Below are 12,277 nucleotides of genomic sequence, written 5' to 3'. Positions count from 1 at the left end.
CACAGAGCTCCGTGTCTGCTCCTGCATCTGCCTTTAGGAAGTCGGGCGAAGGTGGAGGTCAGCAGTTCGGGCTTGTTTGGCGTGTGTATCTCCAAGGTCTCTGCAGGTGGAGCCCGTGGCCTCTGGCTCACCGGAGGCAGGAAGGACTTCGGACTTTTCCCAGGGAGAGGACGATTGCGCAGTGATCTGCTGCCCTCTCCTCCCCTTCCCCTCCCTTCCCTGTTCAAGAGACACCAACCCTCAGAGTTTCCTCCCCCTCTTTGGGGGAATTCCTTTCTCAGGGAGGGCAAGATGACCTTGCTCTAGTTTCGAAATTCCAAAACCAATGGGGAATAAAGCTTCCAGAGCTGACCTGGCTTCTAAACACAGACCTCAGCTCGATTCCTCCTTTCCTGCGGCCCATCGCCTCTGCATCCCCTTTCTCCTCTCAAGCAAGAAGCCAGCTCCAAAGGCCAGCCCAAGTCTTCATCTGCCCTGGGCTTTTCTCTGACAGGCTGGGCTAGCGTCTGCAAACAGACCAGACAGCTTCCGGATGGGGGCCCCAAAGGCCCAACAAAGCTGAAGCGGAGCTCTCAGGATCCAGGGCTGCGGTCCCGGGGCCTGCTGGGCAGGTGGGGCAGAGACTGGGTTAGCCCGGGCCCAGGGCCCAGGGCGAGAGGCTCAGTTTCCCACTCTGTCAGTGGAACTCAGCACTCTCGTAGCACACGCACTTACCTCTGTCCTTAAAATAGTGACTGCCAAGCCTGCAGCCTGGTGCGCGGCACCCACCCACCACTCAGAAATCTAGCCGTTATTGTAACTTCCAGCACTGCGTGGTGTCTGTTTACGCATCTCTCTCCCACACCGGGTGCCCTGTTCGTACCCCTTGGGTTTGGCACAGTGTCCAGCTCACAGTTGATACTAATTTAAAAACACATAACTTTGGGCCCTAGTCAGAACTCTTTGAATAGCTCTGGGCATTAACCTGGGTCTAGGCCCTTCCCTTGACCAGTGACAAAATTCCTAGAGTTACTGGACTTGGGGTGGGGGTTCAAGAATCCTTTTCCAACCCAGGGGGTTATCTTTGGCAGTCTCAGGGCAAAAAAATGTGGGGAAACTGGGTCAATTCTAACAGAGCTGTCTTGCTCCCAGGAACTGTCTCAGGTGACTTGATTGCAGTGCGGAGGGCCGGGGATTAGCAAGGACTCAGAAAACCGGGGGTCGGGTTAAGGGCGGCTTTGGGGACGTGGGGCTGAGCTTTGTGAGGTGCAGCTGCGCTACTGTGTGCAGTCAAAGGGCTGACCGGCAGCCCTGTGGCCCCATGGCCCTGTGGCTGCCACTTTGGAGGTATGGCCTGAGGGCCCCAGTCTAGCGAGATCTACCCCAACCTTGACGCAGATTCCTGAAATGCCATCTTTAGTTTAGAGTCACTTTTCCGGGGGGAGACTCTGCTCTTGTTAAAATGCACACGTTAGACATGGCTCAGGTAACATTTATAAAATAGATACCTGTCTAGTGGCTAGCAGTGTCAGAAGACTGAGTGGCAGCCAGCTGAGGGCATGAGGGAGGCCCTGCGGTCTGGAACATGGGGCACACCAGGGACATGAATGAGATTCCAAAATGCAGAACCAGGGCCCAGCAGGAGGAGTCGGTGCTGCAGGGAAAAACCTGTTTCCACAAGTGGGAGGAAGGGGAATCGGATTGGGGGCTATTTCCAACAGATTCTGCCTAGTGTGCAACGTCCCTGTGGGGACAGCGCTCCTGTTCACTCACTCACTGTTTGTTGAGTATCAGTAATATATTTAAGATGCTCTGCTAAGGGCGAGGAGGGGTGGGTGGGTAAGGGAGCAAGCTGGGTGAGATCCAGTCCTGCCCTCCAGAGCACTCCTGGACAGTCCATCGGGGACCCACGGCCACCAGCTCGAAGGCCCAGGATGCCTAGTGGGCTGGCCTGCCCTGGGCCTGGAGCGGGTGTTACGGAGGCCTGGGGAGAAACCTGGGGCTGTCATTTGGCTAAGCATGTGGTCGTTACAGACATGAAAGAGATAATGGATCAGGAAGAATGTGTTTGGTGTGAGTCGGCTCCCTTTTCAAGCTGGGGAGCCTGCATTGCAGGAGATGGGCCAGCCCCCTCCTCTCTGCGCCCCATCCCACAGAGTGGCCGCTGATCTCAGAGAGGAGTCCGGGAGACAGACCCCGGGTGACACAGACACTCGGCCCTGCCACCCGCTCCCTCCTCGTTGTTCACATGGCTCTCTGTGACCTGTGTCAGAATGAATTCCAGATTTCAGCGGGGAGAGTCCCTGGGAACCGAGCATGTGGTGTCAGAGGGGACTCTGCCTGTGATGTCACCGCTTTTCCCAGGGCAAGCTGCCTCACTGCCTCCGGCACCCGGTCTGTAGATGGTGTAGGGTGGGCGGAAATGAGCCCAAGAAGAGAAACACAGGCTGACCCCTCCCCGAGAGCTGGGGTTTTTTTTTTTTTTTTTTTTTTTTCAGTAGTCTTTAAGGAGGGAAAAAACCCTCCATGAGTCAAAGATTAAAGACTTTGGTTACTTTGAATTTGGTGGCTTGCTCAGTTCGTGGGCCACTCAATGTTTTAAAAGCAGTTTGGATGCAATGTCTTTAATTTGCATGGAGTTAGATGCGCACACACACGATACGTGTCCTCGGTGGGTGTTACCCTCTGAAGGAAAGCTGCACTAGTCATACACACGCCGCCAAACACGCACGATGCTCGTCTGCATTTACCGACGTGGAAGTACTGTAGCAGTGGGGAACTCAGTGCTTGTTATTTTGTTAAAACAGTTGAAATATAAATGGACCCTCTGAAAAGCATGTGCAGAAAGCCTTTTATTTCTGTCTGCCCCGAGTGATTTCAGAACCAGGTACAGATGGTCATCACAGTATGATGAATGTGCTCTTCCATTTTTTTTTTTTTATCGTAAGCAATGTCTTTTTGTTGGGGTAGGACGATGTTCTAGATAATAAGAAAAAAAATTGGGTGGAATATTAAGTTGGAGTGTTCACTTAAACTTTTGACATAATTATGTAGCTCTTAAAATCTGTATGAGGTGACATTAGGAATTTTGGTTTTTGGCTTGTTTGTTGGTTTGTTTGCCAACAAGTTACTACATTCCTATGTGAAAAAAAGCACCTTCAGATTGGAAATTCTAGTTTTTGGGTGCTGGTACCTTTATACACGCCTTGTGCTGTGGTTCAGCTCAGAGCTGTACACTTGATGAGCGCCTGTAGCATATTATGGAATATGAGTTGATAAAGAGGGGCCGTACATCCAGAGTTGTGGAAAGAATGAATGAACTTCGCCTCTGAGGGCCTGGGGAGGTGGCATGGTGACATGGACTTTGAAGGGCTGGCAGGTGTCAGCAGCTGGGGAAGGACGTCTGAGGCAGAAGGAGCACATGGTTGAAGGCACCAGTGGGTGTGTTCATGAATTCATGTCACTGGAGGGCGCGGGGCACGCTTGAGGGCTGCGGCAGGAGCTGCAGGAGGGGGGCTGCAGGGTTCAGATTTCAAAGGCCAGATGCGCACTAGTTGGGAGTTAGGGCCTCACTCTACAGGCAAATAATTGTGAAAGGTTTGAAGGCATACTAGAGGGGGAATGGGTGACTCTGGAGACAGGCACAAGGGTCCACTGGATCACCCTGAAGGCTGCTTCTGACTCTCAGCCAACTGCTTTCGTCGTCCTTATAAACACAAGACCCAGAGCTGTAGCTTAGCAAAGCCACCCTGTTCCCAACAGCCACACCCAGCAGGGCCCTGGAGAGAAAACCCAGCCGCAGCCGGCGCCAAACCTAGCTTTCTGTTTCAAGGCATTTCTTCCAGCCTTCCCCTTCGGAGCTGGCATTGGTAATAATTAGTGATTAATTATATGTGCATTGTTGGATTTTAAGAGGTATAGTTCTCAAAGGGAAATGCTTGAAAATGGAAATATCTGAGTACCTGGTGAGAGTGCCAGAAATATAGTAAATATATTCTGAACATTAGATTCCTCCCCCCCCCAACCAAATGCCCAGTTATCCACGCCGAGGGAAAGAAGGTACTGCAGGTCGACCCAAATACCCAGCAGCGAGGTACCGCCCCTTGTCGGTGCTAATCATGCAAATTGCTCTTTATTGCTCCGGACGAGCTGTGATTGCCAGCATGCTGGAGTCTCTGTGGTTGTCCTACTTTTAAGCACAGTACTTCATAACCTTACAAGAAGTGAGTTTTTGTTCTCTTCTGTTCTATCATATGCTCATAAATTTCTAAACCTGTCATGGTTAAAATGAACAGAAGACTGATGTGTGGGGGGAGGGGGCCTGGCAGCAGAGAGGGAGAAATTAGCGAGACGGTACGTTTAATGCCAGTTCCGCCAATGAAAACCGTGGGATTGGACTTCATAGGAAAGGGCCCCGGTTGGAGAAATACTGGCACGTATCCTGAATGATGAGAAGTGAAGGAGGCAACGGTGGCTAATACAGAAGCACGGTTGTTACTGAGTGTTATTTCACGTGTGTGTTTAACACGTCCATGCATAGTCTTATTCAGTGACTCAGTTCACTTGATCCTCACAGCAACCTGTGAAAGAGATACCAGCATAACCTCCATTTTACAGATAAAGAAACTGAGACAAGAAGGTATTGGAAAGTGGTAAAGCCAGGCTTTAAACCCAGATAGACCACGAGATCCTTGGAAAATCCGATTTTGCCGGCCCAGACTTGGAAGCCATTTGTCAAATGTTCAGCTTTCCTTTACCTGGAAAAGGAGGGGCTTAAGAAACTGTCACAACAATGTCTTTTTTGTTAGGAAATACACATTTACGTATTTAGGAGCAAAGGGACAGCTTAGTATCAAATAGTTTAAAAAGTAATAATAACATGAATATACGGAAAGCAAAAAGGATAAAGCAAATGTGGTAAGACGTTAGCCAATGCGGGGAACCTAGGTAAATGGTATATGGAGTTCTTTGTACTATTCCTGCAATTGTTCTTAAGTCTGAAATTATTTACAAATTAAAAAAAATTACCCCCCAACAATAACAAAAACCTGTGACTAACGTGCCTGGAAAAAATGATTCTCTGACTGTTTTTTATTTCATAATATGCTTATAAATTTCTGAATTTGCTTGGTTTAACTGGGCAGAATACCAGGATGATGGTGATGATGATGGGGTGTGTGTGTGTGGCCAGAAGTCTGAGATGTATCACACAACCATCTTACTCTGGTCTGGGCGGCAGTCCACTTAGGATCCACAAGACAAAAGAAGAGTCGTAACTACATTACATGACTCTTAATCACCTGATTATAAAGCAGCCCCTCCTGCCCTCCAACCTGAGAGGTGGGAAGCAGGTCCTTGCAGGGAGCTTGACTAGGGACCAGCCTCTTGGTCCACACCTGCCAAGACAGTGCAAAGAGATCCATGCCATTTGAACTTTCAAAAGAAGAACTCCTTACCAGTGGAGTGCCAAGAAACCAGTGCAATTCATTTAGCCTGATTGTTATATAATATTATTTTCAGTCTAGAAAACAGGCTGCTGGAAAATCCTTCCACTGCTGCTTGTCTGAATTACTCCCTCACAGCTTTTCATAAAGAAGCAATTAACTAATTAGGGCTTGCAAGGAGAAAGGGTCTCTGTCCCTTGATCTTTAGCCAAGAATTCCCTCAATCACTCAGTCTGCTTGTCCTAAAATCCTGTGCTCCTTAACTACCGCGCACAGAAATCATTTGTTCTGTCAGCTCGGGGCGGGGTGGCGGGGGTTGAAGCTGAGATGCAGGACTCCCTAGAGGGACTCAGTTTGTAAGGATGGAGCGAGCTGATGGAGAGGAAGCAGGTAGGTGAGCCGAAGCTTGTCCCAGACCCTAGTCCATCCTTCACTCTAGCGGAGGGGCAGGGCATGTGTACAGCCTGCCCTTGGGGGAGCACGGGTCCTAGGCCTAATGTGGACGGCTTGGAAATCCCTTTGTCATGCAGGCATTTGGTCATAATGGTATTTGACTTGGCCACTTTTTCCAACAGTCCCTTGTGCTAAAAGAGGCGGAAAGGCAGTCTCTGAAATCCCAAACCTCACCCCCCTTTTTCTTCCCCCTCTTGGGGCTGTAAATTCTTCCACCTGTGTTAGCATTGTTAGTTTCCACTTTACCAAGACCAAGGCCTTGTTTTAGTTATTTAGAATAGGCTTTCTCAGCCTTAGTACTACTGACATGTTGGACCAGATCATGCTTTGTTGTAGGAGGCTGTCCTGTGCTTTGCAGGGTTTTAGCAGCAGCCCTGGCCTCTGCCAGCTAAAAGCCGGTAGCATCTTCCTTCCAGTTGTGACAACCACAGTTCACCTCCAGGCATTGCCAGATGTCCCCTGGGAGCAAAATCAACCCCAGTTTTGAATGACTAATCTAGAAACTTCCTTAAGAATGGGGGGTTGTCTTTCTTGGGGGAGGTATAGCTTAGTGGTAGAGTGTGTGCTTAGCATGTGTGAGGTCCTGGGTTCAATCCCCAGTACCTCCATATAAACAAACAAACCAACCGAACTACCCCCTCCAGCAAACAAACAAACAAACAAACAATGAACGGGAGTCTTTCTGGCCTTCTTGGGAAACTACTGGGGACAGGAGAGGAACCAGAGCCAGCTGGAGGCATTTGATTCAAGGCTGGGCTAACGGAGGGAAGAGCAGTAGATGTGCTTTGATATCTGAGGCACTGTGGGAGTTGAGGCTTGCTGTATTTTTCCACGTGCTGGTTCTAAAGCGTTAGGACTGTGTCACATTCCTCACTGGCTGTTGACACAAGGATCAGGGCAGGATTGGGAAGCTGACCCAGAGATACCAAGCTCCAGATTGCCAGGCCAGGGGCTTGGAATAATCAAAAATACAGCATCTCAAGAATGTTTGGGAGGGTCCATCTGAGCCTCGCCTAGGCTGACTAGAGATTTACCTAATCCTGGCAGTCTCCTTCCTTCCTAATTAGAACTGCCTTCTCTGCGGAAGGTCGTGAAATGCATCTTTTACATTCCAAGGACAGAGCTATGGACCGCCCAGGGTAAATTTCCATGGTTCTTTGGGTGTCCGCCCTGTATTTTCAGGAAAGTGCTGAGAAAGTGCATCCAGGAAAAATATTTGCTATGCTTAAAATTAGGATTAAAAATTAAATAAAGAAAGACTGGTCTTGTAGGGGGCACTGTAACTTCAGCTAAAAAAAGGAAGGAAAACCAGAGAGAGAAGTATGCTTCAGCACATGCAGACATACTTAACAGCCTAAGACTATGGGACCATACTTACGAATCTTGTACAATTTTCATAACTCCTGGGGTCTCCTTTTGACTCTTGGGTTTGGGGGAGCCATTCTGCTACCCGTTTCCTAAACTAACAATATAATTTCAGATTGTTGAATAAACTGCTATGTGCTAGGGGAAGAATTTGACCAGATCATCACAAAATAACCTGCATAATTAATCAGCTATAACAAAATTTAGTTTTCCTATAATATTACTCTCCACTTAATGGAGATCTTTTTACTGTCAAAAATAGCCTGGTTACCAAACACCTTGTAAGATGTACGTTAACATATCTCTGTCAGAAGTGAATGACAGGGCCTGGTGACTAGCAGCTTCATGACTATTTCTCACCTGGACTCCCATGATTGTCACTTAATTGGTCTCGCTGCCTCCACACTTGCTCCTGCACAATTCATTTTCCACCCAACAGACAATTTTGAGCCTCCAGAAGTGTAACTCAGATCATTCTCCTGCCTACAGCCCTCCGAGCACTGAGAATAAAATCGCAACCTTTTTTCCTGCTCATAAGGCCCTTCCTCGCAGGTCTTCCTCAAACCTCTCTGACTTCAGCATCAGCCTGGCTCTTGTACCTCGGGGACTTTGTACCAGCTGCTCCCTGTGATCTGCCACACGTTCCCTCCTGATCTTTGTGCAGCTGATGCCTTATCATTAACTTCTCTGCCCCCGTGTCACTTCCACGGAGAAGCCAACCCGCACCACAGCCTCTGTTTCATTTTCCCTTCCCTCAGTGTCATTATCGGAAGTATTTTACACTGGTATAGTTTTATTCAAAAGTCACCATACTATACATATTGTTCTGTGACTTGATTTTTTTTCGCCACCTAGCAATGTGTTTTAGAGATCTTCCATGTCAGACTGGATAGGCCTACTTCATTCTTTTTAAAGGCTGCATAACATTCCTTTAGATGGATGTGCCATAATTTGTCTAACAGCTTTCTTATTGATTTTTTTTTTTGAGATATAGTCAGTTTACAATGTTGTGCCAATTTCTGGTGTACAGCACAATGCCCCAGCCATACATGAACATACATATATTCATTTTCATATTCTTTTTCACCATGAGATACTAATATTGAATATATTTCTCTATGCTATACAGTATAAACTTGTTTATCTATTCTATATATACCTGTCAGTATCTACAAATCTCAAACTCCCAGTCTATCCCTTCCCATCCCCCTCTCCCCTATCAACCACAAGTTTGTATTCTATGTCTGTGAGTCTGTTTCTGTTTTATATATAAGTTCATTTGTCTTTTTTTTTTTTTTTTTTTAGAATCCACATATGAGTGATATCATATGGTATTTTTCTTTCTCTTTCTGGCTTGCTTCACTTAGAATGACATTCTCCAGGAACATCCATGCTGCTGCAAATGGTGTTATTTTATCATTTTTATGGCTGAGTGGTATTCCATTGTATAAATATACCACATCTTCTTTATCCAGTCATCTATTGATGGACATTTAGGCTGTTTCCATGTCTTGGCTATTGTAAATAGTGCTGCTATGAACATTGGGGTGCAGGTGTCTTTTTGAAGTAGGGTTCCTTTTGGATATATGCCCAGGAGTGGGATTCCTGGGTCATATGGTAAATCTATTCCTAGTCTTTTGAGGAATCTCCACACTGTTTTCCACAGTGGCTGCACCAAACTGCATTCCCACCAGCAGTGTAGGAGGGTTCCCTTTTCTCCACAGCCTCTCCAGCATTTGTCATTTGTGGACTTTTGAATGGTGGCCATTCTGACTGGGTGGGGTATTGATTTCTGATCTTTTATTATTACAAATAATGCTGAAGTGAAGCATCCTGTAGAACACATCTGTGTGCACATGCATAAGCTTCTTCTGCATTGCAGGTTCCTGGAAGTGAAATTTGGAGCCAATGTTACGCCCGTTTGTCATTCTGGTGGGTGCTGTTGGGCATATTGCTTTCCTAAGAGGTTTCAGCAATTTATACTCCCACCAACAGTGTGTTGAATGCAACCTTCCCTTCCTCCTCACTGACACTAATTAGTATCATTTTAAAAAAAAAATTTGCCTTAAGGAACGGTATCTTATTTCACATCCTAATCCTAAAGGCCATTGTAAGATTGTTTCCTGCTGGTGTCCTGTGGAGTCGTGCATTCAGGTCGGTTCAGGGAGAGGCAGCAAAAACCTCTGTGGTCTCTGAGAGTTTCACAAAGGCCAGTGAACCCTTTCTGAACAGTCTCATCCATCGCACCCGAGACCTCCTCTGTCCCCGCTGCCGGCAGAGCGCAGTCGATGCCTGGAGAGCAGTGGGCCAGCCAAACGTCTGAATGCAGCTCTCTCTCCCATCCATCATCCAGACACACCCTGGCGACTCAGCGAAGGCTCATGGAGCGGAACTCTGCCCAGTGCAGCACGCCCGCCACCCCCACCCTCGGTCTTGGCCCCGCTGACATTACTCAGAGCTCTCTGTCTGGTTTCACTTAAGGATGAGTGGTGACCAGGGTCTGGAAATGGCCAGACACTCGGTCTCCAGAGGTGGCTTCTCAAGCAGAGAGGGGCACATCTTCTCTCCTAGGGAAGGGCAAGACAGGACAGGCAGCGAGCACAGCGAAAAGCATCTCACTGGGGACCCCGACAAGCATGGCAGGTCAAAAGCAAGACTTCTTAGACTTAATACCCCCACATGGGCAAGCTGCATACTTTTTAAAAAGGGTTTTTGAATTTTTCTTCTCCTAGCTTCACTTTGTTTATAAAGAAAAAAAAATCTCAGTTTTCAGCCTTCCTCGGTAGGGCAAACCCCAGCTCTTCCCTGCTCTGAGACCCTTCCTTGTGAGTCTCCTTTACCCTTCGCACAAAACACTCACATTTCTGCCCCTTCTGGTGACCGAATGTGTGGAGGTTTTTCTCCACAACAAGCAACAATTCTCTGCCTTACCAACCTGGTGCGCTATAATTTATCTCACTTCTGACACTACCTGTCCGGAGATGGTAGCTTGGGCTCCGTCCCACAAGCCTGTCCCATTCCCCCACCCCAACCCCGCCACACACACACACTCAGACACCAGGAGAAAGCCAGTCCTTTCACCTGTGCTTCTGACCAAACTCTACAGACGGGAGGTTCTAAAAACTCCTTCCTTATTATTTATTTCTTATTATTTATAACTAAGATGATTGATTTCTTGAATATGTGTAGGCACATTTGACTGTCCTTTGTGATTGGATTACTGCATTCTGTTGATTCTTCTTTTGCAGTTGGCTTTATTCCTTTGATAACTATGTGAGTTTAAAAAGCTAAAGCTCTAATCTGTTCTTAGAAACAATTATCAGTACATATATGTAAACTAAAAAAATTGTGCAGTGTACTGTATATATGTATTTACATGCAATATAATGTGTAATTGCAGTAGAACTACAATAATTCTACCTGATAAAACTGAAAAAGGGGAAAAAAAACTTCCTCCTTAGATTCGATTAATTTGCTAGGGCAGCTCACAGAACTCAGGGGGGAAAGCTTTACTTATGTTTACCAATTTATCCAAGGATATGATAAAGGATACAGATGAACAGACAGGCAGATGAGGAGAAGCGTAGGGTAATGTCTGGGAGGGTCCTGAGCAGAGGAGCTTCTGTGCCTGTGGAGCTGGTGTTTATCACCCTCCCAGTGTTGTGTTTCCAGCCTGGAGGCTCTCTGAACCTCCTTCTATTGGGATTTTTATGGAGGCTTCATCATATAGGCATGATCAATTATTAACTCCATTTCCAGCCCCTTAACCCCCTCTGGAGGATGTGGGGGCAGGGGCCGGGGGGCGGGTAGTGGTGGTGCTGAAAATTCCAAGCTTGGAATCATGGCCTGGTCTTTTTGGTGATCGGCCAGCATCCAGGAGCCACCCAGGAGCCCACCCAGAGGTGCCTCATTAGAACAAAAGATGTTCCCTGGGCTCTGATCACTTAGGAATTTGCAAGGGTGTTTTGAGCTCTGAGTCAGGGATGGGGTCAAAGATAAATATTAGAACAAGAGATGTGCTCAGTTTTCTTATCACTTAGGAAATTATAAAAGTTTTAGAAGCTCTGTGCCAGGAGCTGGGGGCAGAGACCAATATGTATATTTTCTATCATTCCACAAACTTTCCTCCCCAAAGGAATTGTTAGGCCTCCTTAAGAAAGAAAAGTATGGCCAGTGTTTCCTGAGCGCTTTGCGTCTACCAGCTCACAATGCCGTGAGCTGAAGAATTTTATTGTCTTCAGCTTAGGGATGATTTGGTAGCCAGAGCAGTTGAGTAACTAACCCAAGATCACCCAGCTGGCCGTGGCCTGAGCAGGGTTTAAACCCAGGTTCTAGGACGGGGGCAGGATTTGAACCAGGAGCCTGTTGTGCTCTGTTGCCTCCTAGGTGAGCTCGGTGTCTTAACCTGAGGAATTACGAAGGCTTTATTTTGGGATGTTTATAAGTTATTGTACATTTCTTGACTTAATAGGTTTCTTTTACGAGAAAAATGCCAAAATCACAGTGGAATTACTTTAAAATCGTGTCCTTTCTGGCCTCGAAAGAGTCCAGCACATGTACATTTTTTGTGAGCTGCTTTCTTCTGCCCGCTTCTGGGGGAGCTGACGCTTGTTCTTTGGCTCACATGATGCAGAAGAACAAGACGGCGAGGTTCCGTGGTCCACGGGCTCCCTGGGCACCCTGGGCGAGGCAGGGTAAGGGCACAACTGTGCTGGCTTACTTCTGCTGCTGTAACCCATTATCACAAACTTCCGGGCTTAAAGAAACTCAAAGTTATGACCTTATGGCCTGGAGATCTTAAAATCAAGGTGTGTTCTGCCTGGAAGCTCTGAGCCTTTTCCAGCTTCCAGAGGCCCTCTGCTTTCCTGGTCCTACAGTTCTTCCCATCTTCAAAACTCTCTACGCTTTCTGCTTCTGTTGTCACATCTCCTCTGAGTCTGACCCTCTTGCATCCCCTCTGTGATTTCGCCAGACCCACCTGGATAATCCAAGATAATCTCCCCATCTCAAGATCTTTCAGTCACATCTGCAAAGTC

At 47.2% G+C, this 12,277-nt stretch overlaps 1 protein-coding gene across 3 annotated transcripts in view; it reads left to right on the top strand.

Annotated features, from left to right (window-relative positions):
• Window positions 1-12,277, top strand: part of NMNAT2 (nicotinamide nucleotide adenylyltransferase 2) — a 145,575-nt gene that overhangs the window by 83,716 nt on the left and 49,582 nt on the right. The gene's annotated exons all lie outside the window — the stretch shown is intronic.

This window comes from Camelus bactrianus, chromosome 21 (genome assembly GCF_048773025.1).
Source record: "Camelus bactrianus isolate YW-2024 breed Bactrian camel chromosome 21, ASM4877302v1, whole genome shotgun sequence".
Classification (NCBI taxonomy): domain Eukaryota; kingdom Metazoa; phylum Chordata; class Mammalia; order Artiodactyla; family Camelidae; genus Camelus; species Camelus bactrianus.
This window is presented reverse-complemented; position numbering and strand designations above follow the sequence as displayed.